Source organism: Xenopus laevis, chromosome 1L, assembly GCF_017654675.1.
Source record: "Xenopus laevis strain J_2021 chromosome 1L, Xenopus_laevis_v10.1, whole genome shotgun sequence".
Taxonomy (NCBI): domain Eukaryota; kingdom Metazoa; phylum Chordata; class Amphibia; order Anura; family Pipidae; genus Xenopus; species Xenopus laevis.
In genome coordinates, this window is record NC_054371.1 from 10,631,803 (window position 1) to 10,655,877 (window position 24,075).

The 24,075-nt window shown below is 43.1% G+C and overlaps 1 long non-coding RNA gene across 1 annotated transcript; it reads right to left on the minus strand.

The window, feature by feature from the left end:
- Positions 1 to 256: 256 nt before the first annotated feature.
- On the minus strand, positions 257 to 23,271 carry LOC121401565. The gene is made up of 3 exons (XR_005966363.1): positions 22,795 to 23,271; positions 18,837 to 19,004; positions 257 to 661 (listed from the first exon to the last, which is right to left on the minus strand). It is a non-coding gene; the product is annotated as an uncharacterized LOC121401565 (long non-coding RNA).
- Positions 23,272 to 24,075: the final 804 nt, after the last annotated feature.

The window sequence follows — 24,075 nt, forward strand, 5'->3', positions numbered from 1 at the left end:
GGAAGGGGAAAGCATTGCTGCTCCTAATGAATGAGCCACTATCAGATCTGATAATTGTTGGAGCTTCATTAGCAGAAATGTGTTTGTTCGCTTCCCCTTTGTTTTCCTAACACTTCTGCCCTTTCACACGTATCCCCACCGGTCTCGCAGACACTCCGTTTGTTGTTATCCAACACCAAGCAACTAATTAAACTTGTGAGCTCCCCCCGGGCCGGCGATAAGGAGATGGGGAAGCAGGAGAATAGGTAATGGGATATTTTTATTGTGACGTGTAATTAACATTTCTCCTTAACTTTCTCCGTCTTCACTCGGATGCGGCTGGATCCAAAAACACTTTTTAATGAGTTGTTGTGCTGGTTCTGATTTACCCGGAGCAGCATGAGCGCAAGCGGAGAAACCAGAAAGGGGTTTATATGATGCTATCACTTTTGATTCTTCTGTGCACTATTTACTCTTATTCATTTTTTTGTTTTTATTGAATTATTCATAGATGCTGCATTCTGCCACTAGAGGGAGCGTGGAGTGAAGACTAATGGCCAAGACAGCCTTCGTCTAAAATCCTTGGTGAATGGCATTGCTGCAAAGGCTCTGGGCATCATTAGACCCTGATGAAGTTCCCAAACTGCGGAGTTGCGCCCACTGGGGGAGCCTGGAGCACTGACTGGGGAGAAAGAAAAGAAAATGTGTTTATCCACAAATATATTAAAGGTCAGTTAAGGTGATATTAATTTGCTGCCCTGTTTATATTTGCCTACACTTTACCTTTACCTTTTGAATGACAGGCAATTCTTTGCACCTATGGGGCAGGAATATTTGCATGTGCCTGCTATGTAAGGTCCATGGGTGTCCAAATTTATGCCAGGTCATTCCTGATGGGGAAGATGCATTGAGAACCTTTACTTACTGCAACTCAGGAGCAGGAAGTACAGGAAATCAGGGTGCAGTACCTGGGTAGGTAATGAGTAAACTGAATTCACTTACCTTGGGTAGGGAGTGAAGGGGAGATACCCAGGAGCAGGCAGTACAGAGAATACAAGCTGTGTGCCTATATAAGTACTAGGAAATATTAGATTTAGTTACCCAGGGGATGGTTCCTGGCTGACCATGGGAAGGAGAGCAGCTGAGGTGCAGGAAGTACAGGGAATCCTGTACTCCGTTCCTGGGTGCGTTTTGGGGGGAGACCAGGCCCAGACCCTCAATCCGTGGATTCTACATTGGCTGAACATTTAGCAGACTGGAAAAGGGCTGTTTGGGCCTCTGTTTACTTTAAATGCCAGGGCCTATTTGGAATCACAGTCCGGACCTGAGGGAGACTGAACAAGAGGAGTAAATCGCAGGTGGACTTATAACCCAATAACACAGCTTGTTGCACACAATACCCCAATATGGAGGAATAGTAGTGTCTATTTTGGCGTTACTTCCGGCACACTGTAAGTATAGGAGATTACCGAAGAACTGAAAATAAAACCAGCCTAAATTATTTGGCTTCGCAGTTCAAATTCTATCGTTTACTGTGGGATGAAAAGGAGCCGCTAGTGACACCCTGTGGCTGAAGAAGATACAGTCATGCACCACCAGTTCTGCCTAAGCACAATACCTTCTATATGTAAATAAATCTTATCCCCTCATCATGTACTTACCCAGGTACAGAGCTGTGATCCTCTGTACTTCCTGGGCTGCTCTCTTTCCCATGGTCATGCACAAAACCTCCCGAATAAGGAATCCAGTCTCCTCCCCTAATGTTTTTCCTGTCAGACTGGGGAGTCCTTCTGCTACTGCTTCAGGGGCTCGCACACCCCCTGCCGATCCCCCTGTCCCAGACACAACCCCCTCCCCCCAGGCCCCCCTGCCACACCCCCCATGCGTACCTTATTCTTTAAGGCATTTGTGGCCAAGGGGGAGGTCAGGGTGCAGCACCCAGGATTTACAGCTAGAGAGTGGGTCTGGGTCAGCTGGGTAAACTGGGTTTTTTCCCAATCTCCGACTGGCCCAGTCCAACCCTGCCTCCACCAGTTCTTTGTCACTACCAAGCCCCACCTCTGCCTGACCATGGGAAAGAGAGCAACCCAGTGGCATCAGGTACAGAGAAGCTAATGTATCAGCCTGTACCACTGATTCAGGGAGACAATTCCACATCTTCACAGCTCTCACTGTAACAAACCCCTTCCCAATATTTAGCTGGAACCTCTTTTCTTCTAATCGGAATGGGTGACCTTGTGTCAGCTGGAAAGACCTACTGGTAAATAAATCATTAGAGAGATTATTATATGATCCCCTTATATATTTATACATAGTTATCATATCACCCCTTAAGCGCCTCTTCTCCAGCGTGAACATCCCCAATTTGGCCAGTCTTTCCTCATAGCTAAGATTTTCCCTTTACCAGCTTAGTTGCCCTTCTCTGTCCCCTCTCTAATACAATAATGTCCTGTTTGAGTGATGGAGACCAAAACTGTACGGCATATTCTAGATGGGGCCTTACCAGTGCTCTATACAGTGGGACCCCCTCCCCCCGTGACTCTCTGCCCCATTTAATACAAGTCAAGACCTTATTTGCCCTTGATGCTGCTGACTGGCATTACTTGCTACAGACAAGTTTATTATCTACAAGGACTCCAAGCTCCGTCTCCATTATGGATTTGCCTAGTGCAGTCCCATTAAGGGTATAAGTGGATATTGTTACATCCCAGGTGCAGGACTTTACATTTATCAACATTGAATCTCATTTGCCACTTAGCTGCCCAGATTGCCAGTTAGTCAAGATCCTGTTGCAAGTGCCACATCCTGGATGGAATTAATTGGGCTGATAGTTTTGTGTCATCTGCAAACACTGATACATTACTTACAATACCCTCCCCTAAGTCATTAATGAACAAGTTAAATAAAAGTGGACCCAATACTGAGCCCTGAGGGACCCCACTAAGAACCTTACTCCAAGTAGAGAATGTCCCATTAACAACCACCCTCTGTACCCGATCCTGTAGCCAGTTTCCTATCCATGTGCAAACGACTTCATTAAGCCCAACAGACCTTAGTTTAGAAAGCAGTCGTTTGTGGGGCACAGTATCAAACGCTTTGGAAAAATCCAAATAGATCACATCTACTGCCCCCCCACTGTCCAGCATCTTACTTACCTCATCATAAAAAGCAATCAAATTTGTCTGACATGACCTATCCTTCATAAAGCCATGCTGATTGTTGCTCATAATGCCATTCACTAGGACAACATTTTGAATGTGATCCCTTAACAAGCCTTCAAATAATTAGCCCACCACAGATGTCAAGCTTACTGGCCTATGATTGCCAGGCTGAGATCATAATCCCTGTTTAAATATTGGAATAACATCAGCTTTTCTCCAATCCATAGACACCATACCAGATGAAAGCGCATCTGAAAAAAGCAGAAATAGGGGCTGGTCTAAAACTGAACTAAGCTCTCTTAGAACCTGGGGGTGTATGCCATCAGGCCCTGGAGCCTTGTTTACTTTCATTTTTATTAAAGCTTTATGGATCATATCCTGAGTCAGCCACTGACTAGATTGAGCTGAGCCATTAGTACAGCTATAAAGTGAGCCTGGGAAATCAGACTCTTCTATTGTAAAGAACTGATTTAGCACATTTGCCTTTTCTGTGTCTGTTACAACCATACTGGTACCATTATTTAATGGAGCAACACTCTCAACCTGCATCTTTTTACTATTAATATACTTAAAAACCTTTTGGGGTTAGTCTTAGCCTCAGCCACAATGCGCTCTTCATTTCCTTTCTTTGCCTTCCCGGATTGCTGTTTTACAACATTGATTATATTGTTTATTTTCATTAAATGCAGCTTCTGTCCCCACAGACTTGTAGTTCAAGCTGAAAAAAGTCTCACAGTGAGAGATCACAGTGAGGGGCAAGGGGGCTGAAGATAAAGAAAAAGGTCCAGGGGGCATTCCCAGAATATGTTAATAGTAAAAAAAAATAGTAAAAAAATGAAGCAGGAAGGGGTGGGACCTTTAGTATCAGAGGGGGGTCAGCTGGTTGATGAAAACAAAATATAAGTGCAGATTCTGAATTCATATTTTTCGTCTGTCTACACAAATGAGGAACCAGTTAATGAAGTTTTCCTTCTTAATAGTCCCAATTCTAGTAATACAACTAATGATGCATGGTTCACACATGAGGAACTTCAAAAGAGACTAGAACATGTTAAGACAAACAAAGGTCCGGGACCGGATGGTATTCATCCCAGGGTACTTAGTGAGCTTAGTTCTGTGCTTGCCAAACCTCTTTACTTTCAGGTTTCATTGAAGTCTGGAATAGTGCCGATAGACTGGCGAATTTCTAATGTGGTGCCTCTATTCAAAAAAGGATCCCGTTCTCAGCCTCAAAACTATAGGCCAGTTAGTCTGACGTCAGTGGTAGGAAAGCTTTTTGAAAGGTTAATAAAGGATAAGATACTGGACTTTATAGCAAATCATAATACTATGAGTGTGTGCCAGCATGGTTTTAGATCTTGCCAGACTAACTTAATTTCTTTCTATGAGAAGGTAAGTAGAGACCTTGATTCTGGGATGGCAGTGGATGTGATTTACTTAGACTTTGCTAAAGCATTTGATACAGTGCCACACAGAAGGTTACTGGTTAAATTAAGGAAAGTTGGCCTGGAACATATTATTTGTACCTGGATAGAGAACTGGCTAAAAGATAGACTACAAAGAGTGGTGGTAAATGGAACATTTTCTAATTGGACCAGTGTTGTTAGTGGAGTACCGCAGGGCTCTGTACTAGGTCCCTTGCTTTTCAACTTGTTTATTAATGACCTGGAGGTGGCCATTGAAAGTACTGTTTCTATTTTTGCAGATGAGACTAAATTGTGCAGAACTATAGGTTCCATGCAGGATGCTGCCACTTTGCACAGTGATTTGTCTAAACTGGAAAACTGGGCAGCAAACTGGAAAATGAGGTTCAATGTTGATAAATGCAGGTTATGCACTTTGGCAAAAATAATATAAATGCAAGTTATACACTAAATGGCAGTGTGTTGGGAGTTTCCTTAAATGAGAAGGACCTTGGGGTCTTTGTAGATAACAAGTTGTCTAATTCTGGGCAGTGTCATTCTGTGGCTACTAAAGCAAATAAAGTTCTGTCTTGTATAAAAAAGGATGAAACATAATTCTGCCTCTTTATAGGTCCCTGGTGAGGCCTCATCTGGAGTATGGGGGCAGTTTTGGACTCCAGTCCTTAAGAGGGATATAAATGAGCTGGAGAGAGTGCAGAGACTAAGTGCAACTAAACTGGTTAGAGGGAGGGAAGAGTTAAATTATGAGGGGAGACTGACAAGGTTGGGGTTGTTTTCTCTGGAAAAAAGGCGCTTGTGAGGGGACATGATTAGACTTTACAAGTACATTAGAGGACATTATAGACAAATAGCAGGGGACCTTTTTACCCATAAAGAGAATCACGTACCAGAGGCCTCCCCTTTAGACTAGAGGAAAAGAACTTTCATTTAAAGGAACAGAGTAGGGGGTTCTTCACAGTCAGGACAGTGAGGTTGGGGAATGCACTGCCGGGTGATGTTGTGATGCTGATTCAGTTAATGACTATAAGAGGGACTTGGATGATTTCTTGGACAGACATAATACAAAGGCTATTGTGATACTAAACTATATAGTTAGTATAGATATTGGTATATAGAATTTATCTGAGAGTAGGGAGGGGTGTTTGTGTGGATAATGGGTTTTCATTTGGAGGGGTTGAACTTGATGGACTTTTCATCCCGATTAACTATGTAACTATGTAACTATGTAACTATGTAACTATGTAACTATGTAACTATGTAACTATGTAACTATGTAACTATGTAACTATGTAACTATGTAACTATGTAACTATGTAACTATGTAACTATGTAACTATGTAACTATGTAACTATGGGACAGGTACAGCAGGCAGCTTGACTGACATCTATCTTGGGCTGTGATAACATCCGCCTCAGTTACACACACACAAGCTCATTAACCTTTCTTGATTACGCCAATTATTTCCAGAACATTATCTAAACAGGGTTGGATTTTTCTCTGGCTGTGGTTGGAGGAGAGAGGAGCCCGCCATCTTTTTCTGCCTCGTGCCCAGAATAGAGGCTTACTTTTTAAGCAATGGTCATGAGTCCAGTTAGGCTCAAAAATTGTTGTTCAATTAAGTCAAAAAGTTATACACAGTGGGCGCATTCTAGAAAAACCCCAGTCCAAGGTTTATACTTCATTTGGTAAAGGTAATCAAAAACCAAAAATCGGGAGAGACCTACTGGTTAGGGAAAAAGTAGCCCAAGAAATAATTAAAAGTAAAAAATCTTTATTAGGACATGCTTTAGCCTAATGTGTTTCGTGCCACACAATAATGTCCTAATAAAGTTTTTTTACTTTTAAATATTACTTGGGCTACTTTTTCCCTAAACAGTAGGTCTCTCCTGATTTTTTGTTTTTAACAGTTTACTTATCTTACTATTATAAGATTATATTAGGTCCCTATCTAGTGCTACCAATCCCTATTTCTGTAGGGAAATGAGAGAGAGCAGACAGTAACCCTTCCAACACTTTCCTCTTGTCTCTATATATTAGGTACCTATCTACTGCTACCAATCCCTATTTCTGTAGGGAAATGAGAGAGAGCAGACAGTAACCCTTCCAACACTTTCCTCTTGTCTCTATATATTAGGTACCTATCTAGTGCTACCAATCCCTATTTCTGTAGGGAAATGAGAGAGAGCAGACAGTAACCCTTCCAACACTTTCCTCTTGTCTCTATATATTAGGTACCTATCTAGTGTTACCAATCCCTATTTCTGTAGGGAAATAAGAGAGAGAACAGACAGTAACCCTTCCAACACTTTCCTCTTGTCTCTATATATTAGGTACCTATCTACTGCTACCAATCCCTATTTCTGTAGGGAAATGAGAGAGAGCAGACAGTAACCCTTCCAACACTTTCCTCTTGTCTCTATATATTAGGTACCTATCTAGTGTTACCAATCCCTATTTCTGTAGGGAAATGAGAGAGAGCAGACAGTAACCCTTCCAACACTTTCCTCTTGTCTCGATATATTAGGTACCTATCTAGTGCTACCAATCCCTATTTCTGTAGGGAAATGAGAGAGAGCAGACAGTAACCCTTCCAACACTTTCCTCTTGTTTCTATATATTAGGTACCTATCTAGTGCTACCAATCCCTATTTCTGTAGGGAAATGAGAGAGAGCAGACAGTAACCCTTCCAACACTTTCCTCTTGTCTCTATATATTAGGTACCTATCTAGTGCTACCAATCCCTATTTCTGTAGGGAAATGAGAGCAGAGCAGACAGTAACCATTCCAATACTTTCCTCTTGACTCTATATATTAGGTACCTATCTAGTGTTACCAATCCCTATTTCTGTAGGGAAATGAGAGAGAGCAGGTAGTAACCCTTCCAACACTTTCCTCTTGTCTCTATATATTAGGTACCTATCTAGTGCTACCAATCCCTATTTCTGTAGGGAAATGAGAGAGAGCAGACAGTAACCCTTCCAACACTTTCCTCTTGTCTCTATATATTAGGTACCTGTCTAGTGTTACCAATCCCTATTTCTGTAGGGAAATGAGAGAGAGCAGACAGTAACCCTTCCAACACTTTCCACTTGTCTCTATATATTAGGTACCTATCTAGTGTTACCAATCCCTATTTCTGTAGGGAAATGAGAGAGAGCAGACAGTAACCCTTCCAACACTTTCCTCTTGTCTCTATATATTAGGTACCTGTCTAGTGCTACCAATCCCTATTTCTGTAGGGAAATGAGAGAGAGCAGACAGTAACACTTGTCCCTATATATATGGCATGTATGTGAGTCTGAAGTCTTTCTGAAGCGTAACTCTCTCTGCTCATTGGGTGATTAATATGTATAAGAAGGGAAGGCAGATGCTGTTGGCATGTGTGTGATGTCAGGGTGCTGTCAACACGTCGTTAGCGCGGCTGTCAGGGAAGGAGCGTTGCAGCGGCGCAGCCACATGCTCGCATGAGTTATGCAGCGTGAATTCAATTTTCATGTTTATCTTGCGACACTTGGCACCGTCTCTGGCTTCTGTTCCTTTATAAAAATCCCCAATTAGAGGCGCGCGGCACCCAGCGATGTTTCTACTCCGTGTGGATCTGGGCTAAATAACAAATGGAGGCTGCGAGCGAAGAGGCGCAACTTATGTTCCTGCTCAAAACAGCAGAATCCGCGCGTCGGTTTGTTGGAGAAACAGTCGTCTCAGGGACGTTGTTTATTTCTGTGTCATCTGAGCAATGCGATGGCGTCCCGCGGAAGTGCCGGGTGCCAATAGCAACATCCTATATTGGGGGGATATTAGCCAAAGCCAATCAAATCTTGCATTTACTAATTTAAAGGGGAACTTCACCCAAATAACAATAATACACATTAAATGTAAAAAAATGTAATGGCAATGGAAATAATGTAATGAGCTTTACTCCTGCCTTGACTCTAATTCCCATAATGCCCTGCCTGAAGTTTTTCCCAGCATGCCCTAGCCTTCATTTGCTCATTTTCCCAGTATTTCTAGCAGCATTGCTGATGGCTTCTGGCGAGGATCCCAACCAACTGGCCCTCCTGCCTCTTCCCTGCTCAGCCTGGGTGGCGGTGACATGTTGAAGGCTGCGTGTTTGTGCCCAGATGGCAGGCAGAGATTATAGTGAGCAATCAACATTCCTTCTCCAGCCGTAGAAATGCTGCTCATGTCCTGGATTTTGCATCCATTAATTCCAATAGGACTGGCGTCTGTTCAGTATTATGCGCAAGCACGGCCGCAGCCTGTAATTACTTCCCCCATTGATTTCTCATATCCCTCTTTGCTGTTACTTGCTGCTCATCTAGGGAGAGAGATGCCGAGGCCCCTGGTTAAGTATGAAGGTGCCTTGTGCTGTTTCCTATATTGATACCATTGCTGCCACGGACGTGTTTTTAGGTTGTCATTTACCCTAGCAACCAGGCAGCAGTTGTATATAAAGGAGTGAGATTGCACCAACGAAAAAATAGCATTAGGCAGGCACCAATCCGGAACGCCCCACAAAAGTAGATTCCAACAGCCAAAAATTGAGTGTAAAAAATATATGGGGCAAATTCACTAAGATTCGAAGTTGCGCCAGGTGCAACTTCGCCGCACTTCGCCGCACTTCGCCAGGCGTAGTTTCGCCAGCGCTCCGCAAATTCACTAAAATCCGAAGTTGCGCTCAGGGGTAGCGTAAGGTTGCGAAGTTGCGCTAGCGTTGATTCGCTATATAAAGCGAAGTTACGCTAGAGAAGGCTAATTTGCATACGCGCCAAATTCAAATTTCAATGGAGGAATACGTATCAGCACTACAAATGCCAAGAAAACCTTCAAATCTGCAAATAAAAATGTTATTTTGCCCTACACATGTGCCCACTGTCTAGGTAAGTTGCCATGAGTCAGGAAATGTAGGGGGGAAGCCCCAAAAATTTTTTCGATCTTTTTCAGCCTATCAGCCATAATGTAGAAAACACGCCAGCGTTTTTTGGGACTTAGAAAAAAATTTGACTTTTTTTGAAACAATCCCTATCTACTCTATTGCGCTTCGCCAGGTCTGAGGTGGCGAAGGAAGTCTAGCGTAAAAGGTAGCGGTCAGTACACTGCGCAAGTTAGTGAATTTGCGTAGTTACGTTGCTAGCGAAAATTCGCCTGGCGTAAGGGTGCGAAGTAACACTAGCGAAACTACGCCAGCGTTCGTTAGTGAATTTGCGCAGTAACGAAAATGCCAAACGCTAGCGAATTAACGCTAGCGCTCGGCGCTTCGGCGCTTAGTGAATTTGCCCCATAATACTTTATTTTACACTACATCTAAAAGGATAATGCCTGACGCGTTTCGTGTCGCGCAGGGACACTTAATCATAGGCTTGAGATTGCACCAAACCATGCAGGGAATTACTGGGGCGAAACAAACACAGCACCTTAAAGGGAAACTGGGAACTATTTTTAAAAATCATGTCTACAAAATCCTCAGGACCCCTGAAATTGGCTCTTTATTTTTTTCTGAATTCCTCTTTTTTAGATGGTACAGCCCCTTCACATTCGGTGCCCACTCAGTGCAAGTGAAGCCTAAAAGGCACATTTAATAACTGCCACTGCCATGCCAATTTGTACCCACAATGCCAAGTTTTAAGAAGCAAGGAGACTGCAAGGAGACTAAAAGACCCATGCAGTACATTCATTAAGGCCTAACCTTCACTCAATAAATTGTGGGCAGTGAGGGGTCTGGTGGCACCCAGATATGCCTTAGACCAGTTCACCCTGACTTCACCCAGGTTTAGCCACTTACTATCAGTCGTGACATAAACTTATGGGCAGGAGTGCTAGGGTGCAAAACTGCATGTCATTTATACCAGTATTTATACCATGTTGTTGTGTCAGCACAGATAGTATAACTGAGACTGCAAGCCCAGGGGCCCAGGGTAATAGATAACCCATTTCTGGTTCTCATTGACCTATAACATATGTGGTCAAAAGATCGTTATCCTCATGGTTTATGGCTTAGGCTGGCCATACATACATAGTAACATAGTAACATAGTAACATAGTAAGTTAGGTTGAAAAAAGACACACGCCCATCAAGTTCAACCTTTTAACTTTTTTTAACCTGCCTAACTGCCAGTTGATCCAGAGGAAGGCAAAAAAAAACCCATCTGAAGCCTCTCCAATTTGCCTCAGAGGGGGAAAAATTCCTTCCTGACTCCAAAATGGCAATGGGACCAGTCCCTGGATCAACTTGTACTATGAGCTATCTCCCATATCCCTGTATTCCCTCACTTGCTAAACACCATCCAACCCCTTCTTATACCTATCTAATGTATCAGCCTGTACCCCTGATTCACTTCCCAGCTCCCCCTGTCACACCCCTTTCCCTCCTCTAATCTCATTGGCTCCCTCCTGTCTGCTGGGAGGAGCTACTGGTGAATAAAGCATCCGACCCTTCCTTGTACCTATCTAATGTATCAGCCTGTACCCCTGATTCAGGGAGACAATTCCACATCTTCACAGCTCTCACTGTAACAAATCCCTTCCCAATATTTAGCTGGAACCTCTTTTCTTCTAATCGGAATGGGTGACCTTGTGTCAGCTGGAAAGACCTACTGGTAAATAAATCATTAGAGAGATTATTATATGATCCCCTTATATATTTATACATAGTTATCATATCACCCCTTAAGCGCCTCTTCTCCAGAGTGAACATCCCCAATTTGGCCAGTCTTTCCTCATAGCTAAGATTTTCCCTTTACCAGCTTAGTTGCCCTTCTCTGTCCCCTCTCTAATACAATAATGTCCTGTTTGAGTGATGGAGACAAAACTGTAGGGCATATTCTAGATGGGGCCTTACCAGTCTCTATACAGTGGGACCCCCTCCTCCCGTGACTCTCTGCCCCATTTAATACAAGTCAAGACCTTATTTGCCCTTGATGCTGCTGACTGGCATTGCTTGCTACAGACAAGTTTATTATCTACAAGGACTCCAAGCTCCGTCTCCATTATGGATTTGCCTAGTGCAGTCCCATTAAGGGTATAAGTGGATATTGTTACATCCCAGGTGCAGGACTTTACATTTATCAACATTGAATCTCATTTGCCACTTAACTGCCTGTCGGAGGGCCCCATACACTGCCCAATAAGCTGCCGATTGAATCTGTCAGTAATTTATATCGGCTTGTGTATTGGGATCTTTAGAAGCTCAGCAAACGGCTGTAGTTATGGAATAAGTGTTTGGCATAGTCTGGCACATCTCTCTGGTGTTACTCTGGCTACATATGTATATTCTTTATAAACACAGCCCCTCTAATACAGAAAGAGTTGCATCACTGTAGTAAAGCAGTTAACAGATGAATATTCGCTTGCTCTTAAACACCAGATGAACTTACAGAGGCACAAGGGCCCGTGTGAATGTCTGTGGCACTGGAAGGGTTACACTAATCGGCATTTAAACATCTGACAGACACAGTCCGGCAATAACACATGCCAATTAAAAGTGATACATTAAGCAGATTGGCACCAAGCCTGCCCTCTGCACGCTGCAAGGAGAAGCCATAAAGCCGCAGGAGGGGCACGTTTCTGAGACGGAATTCTGCCGAAATAGTGTTGATTTCTCTGCGAACCCATCTGGGCTCCCAGAGACGTTGCTGTTGCTCCTGCGAAGGTGCAGCCGCCAGATGTTCCTCCATCTCCGGATTAACAATGCAAATGAGTTCCTGACAGCATTTAATTGTTGGAGTGATGGACAGCTGACTGGCTGGTGCCCCCCTCCCAGGGGAGAGATGAGCCGGCCTGATAAAAGCAGACAAATTGGGCAAATATGGATCCCAAACACATCTGGACATGGGGGGGGAGCAGATAGCTAGGATTATTTAACAGATCTGTTACTCTATTGCCTGGTACATCCCCATCCCTTTACTAAGCTCTAACCACTCTACTGCAGGTCCAAATGTTCAGGGTGTTGACCCAAATGGAACAGAGAATAGAGTGCAAGCTATATAGGAATAGAGTGCAAGCTATATGGGAATAGAGTGCAAGCTATATAGGAATAGAATGCAAGCTATAAAGGAACAGAGGGCAAGCTATAAAGGAATAGAGTGCAAGCTATAAAGGAATAGAGTGCAAGCTATATAGGAATAGAGTGCAAGCTATATAGGAACAGAGTGCAAGCTATAATGAAATAGAGGGCAAGCTATATAGGAATAGAGTGCAAGCCATAAAGGAACAGAGGGCAAGCTATATAGGAATAGAGTGCAAGCTATGTAGGAATAGAGGGCAAGCTATATGGGAAGCTCTCATACAACCTTAATCAGGCACTGCGATAACCTTCTAGATTGCAAGCTCTAGGGAGCCAAGACATGCCAATCATCACAAGGCACCTTCATACTTCATCATTGGTCTTTATTCTCCCAATATGTATTTCTTACTGCAGGATAAGCCAAGTGTTAAAGTAATGGGGGTTCAGTTGTTGGCCACAGGTTTACAGTCAAGTCCAGGTGACGGCAGGACTTTCTGGCTGGTGGTCCACGGGCCTCATCCGGCTCCCAGTTATAAATTTTGTGGCCCCAAATGTATTGGCTATGATCTTCATTAGATTTTTCTCCCACCGGCCTACAGAGATGCACTGGGGTACGCAGGGGTCACTGGGTACCAGTCAGGTCTGGACTGGGAGTCAATATAGGCCCTGTCATTCCAAGTACAAAGAGGCCCAAACAGCCTCCTACCAGCCCAAACAGACCGCTACCAGCCCACTATATGGTAACTTTCTATGGAGCCGTACAGCAGCCCCTCTGACATTTGCCAGAACCCACAGATTGCCAGTCCGGGCCTGGTACCAGTCATATAACTACAGAGGAAGCAGACGGGAGGGAACAAGAGGCTGGTGGGGGGCTGCTTCCTTGGGGGGATGGTTGGCGACCTGCAGGTATATGCTGCGCAGGATTACAGGTGAGCTGAAGGTATGTATGATGTTGGGGAGCCGCGGGTCACCCACAATTATGTGCAGAGGGGGTCTGGGCCCCTGAATTACCCAACTCAAGGGCCCACCATTGCTTATTGCTCCAAGTCCACCCAAAGCCACTGCCATTCCTACGCTTACATCTCTGTTAAGAATTCAAGAGACCTGTGTGTTCCACTGAGGAGCAGAGAGCTGTGATGACTGGGGGCGGCTGGCTTGTGGCAGGGTACGGGGTCAACTAGGATTTTTCCAGGTGTCCCAGGGGGCCATTCCAACCCTGCCTGCCTATTCTGCATGCTCAATTACTCATACTTCCCAACATTTAAAAAAACGGAAAGAGGGACAAAAAAAGTTCTGACCACACCCATTTTAGGGCCACACTAATTACACTAATTCCATTTTACACAATTTGGCAGGTTGTGAAAGTCTAAACACATTTCTGGGAGTTTTAGAGCCATGTTTTAAGTGTTATAACAGTTTTGCTAATGAAGGTGAAATTGTGTGAGTCTCGGTTCTCCCAAGAGACCTGCTTATCTTAAATAGTTACAATTGTATCTTTGCTTATCTTAAATAGTTACAAAAGTATCTGAGTGCAGACGTTCTGGACTCTCTGCCAAAAAGCCTCTTATTTTAGTTGAATTTCAGAAACTTTGTATATTTTTATGGCCTCGGTGCTGAAGGTCAAAGGGAAAGTTTTTTTAATAAAAAGCAGATGCTGCAGGCTGAGCTGTCAAAATCAGGGCTGTCCCACAGAAAACGGGATAGTTGGGAGCTATACTTACTCACCCACGGAAAGAGAGTTATTCTCTAATGGGCCCACTGGGGAGTGCAAGGCACAATGCAAAGTGCAAAAAATAGGCCCGACCCACAACCAATTGGGAAAATTGCCTGGTGCTGAAAGGTTTAAGAAATCGTGTAAAACCACCGACAACTGAACTGTGTTGGTGTAGTTAACCCTTTGTGTTTTCATAAAATAAAAGAGATTTCGGTGAAAATGTATTGCTCCCTGATATTTGCCCCCTGGGTGTCAGTGTCAGTATAAAGCTGCCCATAAAAAAAGGGCTCTAAATTGGGATTTTACTTTAATGCGGAGAAAATCTGAATATCTTGGCGGCTTCATTATCTATGCAAATAGATTTCAGCAGAATTAATATTCGCCTATATACTTTAACCTATCCGGCTCAGAGCGGGAATCAAATCGGAGAAATAGACGCATGCATTTACATAATTAGTATGCATATATTTGCATTCATCATTCTCGTTTACCTGTCTCAGTTCTCAAATTATTCTCTACACGTGACCCCCGCCCCCCCATTCCAGGCACTTTAGCCATTACGAAGACTAAGTTGGAGACTGGAGCTTCTTCTTGCAGCCCAAGTGACCCCCAACGTTCCATCTTCAGCTTTCCCATATTTTCCTGGATTCCCTTTTCATAGGGTTCCCCCTCTGCCCGGGTCTGGCAACATGGCATCATATCTTCCTGGGGTACAACTTTTTTTTTAAAAAAAAAAATAAGACCCTTAGAATATTGTATAAAAGCTCATTGTTGTGCACATTACAGCGCTGCCCCTTCTCCTCTCCCTTCACAAATATATATGTATATATAAATGTCAGAATATTAAAAGAATTAATAGAAAACCAATATACCCCTGTGGTGCAACAGCTCACGTTTCTCCCAAACCCCATTACTGCTAAATATTGTCTCCTTCCAGAAGTGCAGAGATTCTTTACATAGTGAACTCAGCCAAGAATTCCAGGCTCCCCGGCCAATGCGCATGATTCAATTTAATATGGTGAGGAATAAATATAAGGTTTCCCAAACACACGGAGAAGCCAGAGCCACAGGAGATCAGTGTGATTGTACCGTTTCCTGCTTAATATTAGAAAAAGCCCAGGGTGGATTTGGTCACATATACAGATATTCCATATACATGTGAAAAATATAATGGAGGAGTGTACAGTCTATGGCCGTCTGGGCAGCCTCCATCTCCTTCCAATGGCTGCTGATGTAAAACTCCCAGGGGCAGGTAGAAGTTGTTGATTAACAACAGTTGAAATGTAGACTTGACACTTAGGTTGGACATAAATAATATAAAGTATTACTGTCTTTTATCACTACCTTGCCCTACTCTCTTCATTGTCTCCTACTGTGTTTAACTTGTCGTTATGTTGTCATCTTTTGCTACTGTCTCCATCTTGTCCTTCTGCCTCATCTTATCCTACTGTCTCCATCTTGTCCTACTGTTTCCATTTTGTCCAACTGTATCCATCTTATCCTAATGTTGTCATCTTTTCCTACTGGTGCCATCTTGTCCTATCTTCATCTTGTCCTACTGCCTTTATCTTGTCCTACTGTCTCCATCATGTCCTACTATCACCATTTTGACCTACTGTCTCTATTTTGTCCTTCTGCTTCTTCTTGTCCTACTGTCTCCATTTTGTTTTCCTGTTTCCATCTTGTGCTACTGTATCCATCTTATCCTACCGTCTTCACCTAATATTATCATCTTGTTTTACTGTCTCCATATTGTCCTAATGTTGTCATCTTTTCCTGGTGGCACCATCTTGTCCTATCTTTATCTTGTCCTACTGTCTCCATCATGTCCTACTATCACCATTTTGACCTACTGTCTCCATTTTGTCCTTCTGCCTCTTCTTGTCCTACTGTCTCCATTTTGTTTTCCTGTTTCCATCTTGTCCTACTGTATCCAACTTATCCTACCCTCTTCACCTAATATTGTCATCTTGTTTTACTGTCTCCATCTTATCCTAATGTTGTCATATTTTCCTACTGGTGTCATCTTGTCCTATCTTCATCTTGTCCTACGTCTTCATCTTGTCCTACTGTCTTCATCTTATACTAATGTCTCCATCATGTCCTACTATCACTTTTGTCCTATTGTCTCCATCTTGTCCGTCTGCCTCGTTTTGTTCTACTGTCTCCATCTTGTCCCACTGTTTTCATCTTGTCCTACTGTCTCCATCTTGTCCTACTCTCTTCACCTAATATTGTTGTCTTGTTTTACTGTCTCCATCTTATCCTAATGTTGTCATCTTTTCCTACTGGCATCATCTTGTCCTATCTTCATCCTGTCCTACTGTCTTGATCTTGTCCTACTGTATTCATCTTGTCCTACTGTATTCATCTTGTCCTACTGTCTCCATCTTGTCCTACTATCTTCTTGTCCTACTATCTTCCTACTATCTTCATCTTGTCCTACTGTCTCCAACTTCACCTATCTTCATCGTTCACTACTGTCTCCATCTGGTCTTACTGTAGGCTTGTCCTACAGTCGCCATTTTATCATACTTTTGCCACCTTGTCCTACTCTACACATCTTTACCTATTATCTCCATCATGTTCTATTGCCTCCACATTGCACTACTGTCTCAAACTTGTCATACTGTCACCATCTTGTTTTACTGTTGCCATTGTTTTATACTTTTGCCACCTGACCCTTATACTTTCCTTTCATGTGTTTGCTGTATAGTCATTCTGTGTTATGTTCAGGGGCCTGGAGCAGATTGACTGTTAGGGCAAATCCATAAATATTTTATGAGCTAAGGAAGAGCCTGATCGAATTTTGGCCCAAAAAGAGGATCATCACCATAAAGAAATCTAAAAGCTCCTGCGCTAATTCAGTGTAAGCCCTTTTCTGGCAGGCGAGGTGTTAAACGAGGAGAATTCCCCAGCAGAATGGCCATTTTTGGTGCACATATGGCGTGTAAGAAAGTAGGTTTTCTCTCATTTATTACAACATATGGCAGACATACATTGCACACGTGTGTATAACAATATATTAAATATATTACACATTTGCAGGCTTACAGTCGGGAAACAGCGCTGTGACACAGCTTGCCCAATTTATTTAAACACGGTGATAAAATTTGCAGCTGGGCCCCATTAATTCTGTGTCTGGCGGGATGAGTCGGGGTGAAATATGGGCTTGGATGATTTAAAGGAGAAGCAGCACGTACTTGAGAAGATTGCTGGCAGAGTTTAGTGCAGATAAATACCACTGCCAAGCTAGCAATCTATTCAACATGGTTTATATAAAAAATAAAAGGCTCACTATTGAAAGCCAAAGGAGCTTACAATCAAATTGAAATATGGAGATTGATGGGTGCGTGTTCTGTATCTCGGTTGTCCAATGCTGTTGTAGTTCTGCAACTCCCTCAAGGAGAACAAGAACAGAGAGAGAGATGCTGGATCTTGAAATGCAAAAATGGCGCAAATTGTCATGTTTTTTACAAATAATTTAGCTTTCTAGAACCTGCCGCTAAGTATTTCCTCTCTGTTTCTAGGTGGAGTAGCTCCACAGTTTGGGAACCTTTAGCAGATTTAGATCTCCCAACCAGCTCATCTGTTAGGATCATGCTCAGCCCCTTCCCAGCCTGGGAAGTTTATTGAATGAGAATTCTGTGCCAGGGTAAGTGCACTAAGCCAGGGGGCGGTGCTTGTTTGACCATGGGAAAGAGAGCAGCCAAGGAGCAGGAAGTACAAAGAATCAAAGCTCATATTGAATAAGCAATGGAGGGAGAATTGGTTTACTTACCCAGGGAGAGGGTTCTACCTGACCATGGGAAAGAGAGCAGCACAGGAGTAGGAAAATAAAATAATGAGAGCTCAGTACCTTGGTAATTACTGGAGTTGGGGTGGCAAAAGTATATCAAAATGGCAAAAATAAAACAAGATGGTGACCGTAAGACAGAGTGGAGACAGTAGGGCAAGATGGAGATTATTAGTGAAGACGTCTACAGTAGGACAAGGTGGGTTATGACAAAAATGACAACTGGGGACAACGGAAAGTTACATTTGGGTGAAAACTCTGGCAGCAGGCGACTGGACAAGGGTCAAACTGGGCTGGTGGAAAACTGGGGAAAAACCCGATGGGCCCCTCCGACCCAGACCCGCTTTCCTTCTGCCAAAGGAGTTAAGGTACACAGTGAAGGGGGACTGTGGGGGCCATATGGCTTGTGGTTGGGGCGGGGGCCCATGGGTCGTGGCTGGGCCAGTGGTGTGTTGGGGCCGCTGAAGCGGTAGTCTGGACTGGGTCTTTACTGAAGTGGATGGGTGAGAGAGGTGCAAGTCAGGTGTCTTCCAAAAACTGATGTTTAGTTGACGTGTAAAGGATTCATCTCTATAACATTGTGGCACAAGACCCAGGCAGTTGGCCCTGAGTTTCCATAATAAACAACCCTGACAACCTCTTCCCCCGAGCGTTGGATTTATCCCGATACTTCCCGGCTACACCAACGAGCCACAACCAGTGAATGAAAGCCTGGGGCCCTTCCCTAATATCTTCCACGGGATTATAGAGAGAATTACCTGCCGTGTGACAGCCGAGGAGAGAAATGTCCCTGATTCCCATACACAGAGGATGCGAGGCTTTAACTTGATTTACGTCACTCGTTTACACTTCTTCTTTCTTTTTATTATCCGTTGTCTCTCCCTTCTCTCACTCCGCTCATTTCCTCCTGCCTGATGCCTTTATTGCTGAAACAGATGGTGAGACTTAATTCTCTCCTGCAAGGTGAACTCACCCTTTCCATGAAGTCTTGGCTACAAGGGCAGAGAGACGTGAGACCTGGGACTTACTGCAGATGCACCCGAAACTCTCACTCCATTAACTCTCATGGGAATGTTATATATCTGTATATCTGTCTGGTATGGGCAAACGTCTGTGCTCATAAAACCTTCCTGTTCCCACGTTTTTCATACACATTCAACTTTTTAAATAAAATATATATGTCTTGGAGAGTCCTGACACTGTGCAAAAGCCTTATATAAGGCTCAGCCTGCAGCCTTGTGCCTTTATATGGTCACAGAACAACCCCTCAGTGACTTCTAATATCCTTATCATTTACAGTAGGGGGTACATTATCCCTTATAATACATGAGTGATACTCAGAGTTCCCTGTATAACTCAGCCTGTAGCCTTGTGCCTTCATATGGTGACAGAACAACCCCTCAGTGACTTCTAATATCCTTATCATTTACAGTAGGGGGTACATTATCCTTATAATACATGAGTGATACTCAGAGTTCCCTGTATAACTCAGCCTGTAGCCTTGTGCCTTCATATGGTCACAGAACAACCCCTCAGTGACTTCTAATATCCTTATCATTTACAGTAGGGGGTACAGTATCCCTTATAATACATGAGTGATACTCAGAGTTCCCTGTATAACTCAGCCTGCAGCCTTGTGCCTTTATATGGTCACAGAACAACCCCTGAGTGACTTCTAATATCCTTATCATTTACAGTAGGGGGTACATTATCCCTTATAATACATGAGTGATACTCAGAGTTCCCTGTATAACTCAGCCTGCAGCCTTGTGTCTTTATATGGTCACAGAACAACCCCTCAGTGACTTCTAATATCCTTATAATAAATCCCTAGGGGGTATATTATCATGTAACCCTCTCTGCTCTCTAAATGCCCCAGTGTTCTTGGTGGGCCATGTCTGTGTGTGTGAATAAGTTGTAGCTGAGAGTTACAGATCCAGTAACTGGAGGGAATGAGAATTAGTTGGATAGAGGGGGCGCAGTTGAATTTAGACTCATTCTATCCATATGATATGGGAGCGGAGCTGTAAACAATTCTTCTTCCAAATATTAATCTACAAATCTATGGAAAAAAAGAATAAAAGACCATTATATCTGAGTGGGGGTGAATAGGGGCTGCCAACAACAGTTTTCAAGATCCCCCCAGCAGTAGAGATTGTCAGTTTGTCTCTACATCATGGGGTGCACTAGGGGGCTTGTGGTTTGGGGCAGAATCAGGACAAACTGGGTCTTTTCTACAGAGCAGAATGAAATTTCTGGGTTACCAACAATATTACAGGTCAGTAGCTACTTTATTAGCAACTCTATAGACTCATCTTCATCTGTTTCACTTTTCACTAATATTATTCTAATGATACAATATATAAACTGGCACATTCACTATCCCTGTAATCATTTTGCTCTGGAGCATGAGACTCACGTGCACCAGTTTACCCAGTAACACCAGAGCACCGGACTCTCTACTGTAACTGGTAATAAATTGTATACGGCTACACTGTCACTGCTGCCCACCCCACTGAATTAAGCACAATACAGACTCATTTAGAAAAACTTATATTAGAAGTCACTGAGGGGTTGTTCTGTGACCATATAAAGACACAAGGCTGCAGGCTGAGTTATACAGGGAACTCTGAGTATCACTCATGTATTATAAGGGATAATGTACCCCCTACTGTAAATGATAAGGATATTAGAAGTCACTGAGGGGTTGTTCTGTGACCATATAAAGGCACAAGGCTGCAGGCTGAGTTATACAGGGAACTCTGAGTATCACTCATGTATTATAAGGGATAATGTACCCCCTACTGTAAATGATAAGGATATTAAAAGGTTGTTAAAAAGTGAGGGGTTCTGTGACCATATAAAGGCACAAGGCTGCAGGCTGAGTTATACAGGGAACTCTGAGTATCACTCATGTATTATAAGGGATAATGTACCCCCTACTGTAAATGATAAGGATATTAGAAGTCACTGAGGGGTTGTTCTGTGACCATATAAAGGCACAAGGCTGCAGGCTGAGTTATACAGGGAACTCTGAGTATCACTCATGTATTATAAGGGATAATGTACCCCCTACTGTAAATGATAAGGATATTAGAAGTCACTGAGGGGTTGTTCTGTGACCATATAAAGGCACAAGGCTGCAGGCTGAGTTATACAGGGAACTCTGAGTATCACTCATGTATTATAAGGGATAATGTACCCCCTACTGTAAATGATAAGGATATTAGAAGTCACTGCGGGGTTGTTCTGTGACCATATAAAGGCACAAGGCTGCAGGCTGAGTTATACAGGGAACTCTGAGTATCACTCATGTATTATAAGGGATAATGTACCCCCTACTGTAAATGATAAGGATATTAGAAGTCACTGCGGGGTTGTTCTGTGACCATATAAAGACACAAGGCTGCAGGCTGAATTATACAGGGAACTCTGAGTATCACTCATGTATTGTAAGGGATAATGTACCCCCTACTGTAAATGATAAGGATATTAGAAGTCACTGAGGGGTTGTTCTGTGACCATATAAAGGCACAAGGCTGCAGGCTGAGTTATACAGGGAACTCTGAGTATCACTCATGTATTGTAAGGGATAATGTACCCCCTACTGTAAATGATAAGGATATTAGAAGTCACTGCGGGGTTGTTCTGTGACCATATAAAGACACAAGGCTGCAGGCTGAGTTATACAGGGAACTCTGAGTATCACTCATGTATTGTAAGGGATAATGTACCCCCTACTGTAAATGATAAGGATATTAGAAGTCACTGAGGGGTTGTTCTGTGACCATATAAAGGCACAAGGCTGCAGGCTGAGTTATACAGGGAACTCTGAGTATCACTCATGTATTATAAGGATAATGTACCCCTACTGTAAATGATAAGGATATTAGAAGTCACTGAGGGGTTGTTCTGTGACCATATAAAGACACAAGGCTGCAGGCTGAGTTATACAGGGAACTCTGAGTATCACTCATGTATTATAAGGGATAATGTACCCCTACTGTAAATGATAAGGATATTAGAAGTCACTGAGGGGTTGTTCTGTGACCATATAAAGGCACAAAGGCTGCAGGCTGAGTTATACAGGGAACTCTGAGTATCACTCATGTATTATAAGGGATAATGTACCCCTACTGTAAATGATAAGGATATTAGAAGTCACTGAGGGGTTGTTCTGTGACCATATAAAGACACAAGGCTGCAGGCTGAGTTATACAGGGAACTCTGAGTATCACTCATGTATTATAAGGGATAATGTACCCCTACTGTAATGATAAGGATATTAGAAGTCACTGAGGGGTTGTTCTGTGACCATATAAAGGCACAAGGCTGCAGGCTGAGTTATACAGGGAACTCTGAGTATCACTCATGTATTATAAGGGATAATGTACCCCTACTGTAAATGATAAGGATATTAGAAGTCACTGAGGGGTTGTTCTGTGACCATATAAAGACACAAGGCTGCAGGGCTGAGTGATACAGGGAACTCTGAGTATCACTCATGTATTATAAGGGATAATGTACCCCCTACTGTAAATGATAAGGATATTAGAAGTCACTGAGGGGTCTATAAGAATTAAATGATTGTAGAAATAGAAGGTGTACAACATGTACATTGTTCTGGTAGAATCTGTCTGTAAGTAGATGCTCATGAGAACCACTGGAACCTAATTACATGTAACACACATAGGGACAGTACATAAATATAATTACCCCATTGCAACTCAGATTTTCCAACATCTCCTCCGAGTTCTCCTGGCTCCAGTACATGAGATCCCTGCCATCTTCCCAAGTCCATGTCTTACTGGCTGTTATTATGGGATGTAACTGATATCATAATGCAGTCGCTTCCAGTGTCGTCATACGGACACAACTAGGGCCATGTTTACACACTGTACATAATTCAGGGATAAATAATTCATTGGCAAATACTTTCTACTGACATGATGGTGAACTAAAAACCACAGACATTGCCATTGCCTTTGTTCATTCTCAGTATCACGTTACTTTGTTTGCTTTGTAATTTCAGAGTTCTGAGCATGACAAATCCCTGATTTTCCATTTAATTGGGTATAACAAAATTCCAGGAACTGCCCCACACACTAATCAGGCTGCAGAAAAGAAAAGAATTGACGTGATGTTCTGAATGGGGCAAAATATGAGGAGTCAGGGACAGGGGTGGGGGGGAACTCAAGGCATTTAAGGAGAACCCAAACTGTTTAGAACCTAAAAGAAATTGATCCCTGTGAATCATGGGAGAAAATCATTCTTCAGATCAGCACATACTTTGTTTCAGTTCCAGTATATTTTATCTGTGGAACTTTAAATTGAAATTGGGCCTTGTTAGCACATGGCTTTTATTTTTTTACTCCTTCTATAGTTCCAGGGGTACCCAGGGTACAAATAAACACTCACCCCAAATCTCCCCCTAACTGACCTTCAGACTGGGCCCCCTTAGCTCATAACAAGGTTACAGATATATAGAAACATTGGGGTGTCACCCTGCTATAGTTCCAGGGGTACCCAGGGTACAAATAAACACTCACCCCAAATCTCCCCCTAACTGACCTTCAGACTGGGCCCCTTAGCTCATAACAAGGTTACAGATATATAGAAACATTGGGGTAACAGTCACCCTGCTATAGTTCCAGGGGTACCCAGGGCACAAATAAGCACTCACCCCAAATCTCTCCCTAACTGGCCTTCAGACTGGGCCCCCTTAGCTCATAACAAGGTTACAAATATATAGAAACATTGGGGTGTCACCCTGTTATAGTTCCAGGGGTACCCAGGGTACAAATAAACACTCACCCCAAATCTCTCCCTAACTGGCCTTCAGACGGGGCCCCCTTAGCTCATAACAAGGTTACAGATATATAGAAACATTGGGGTGTCACCCTGTTATAGTTCCAGGGGTACCCAGGGTACAAATAAACACTCACCCCAAATCTCTCCCTAACTGACCTTCAGACTGGGCCCCCTTAGCTCATAACA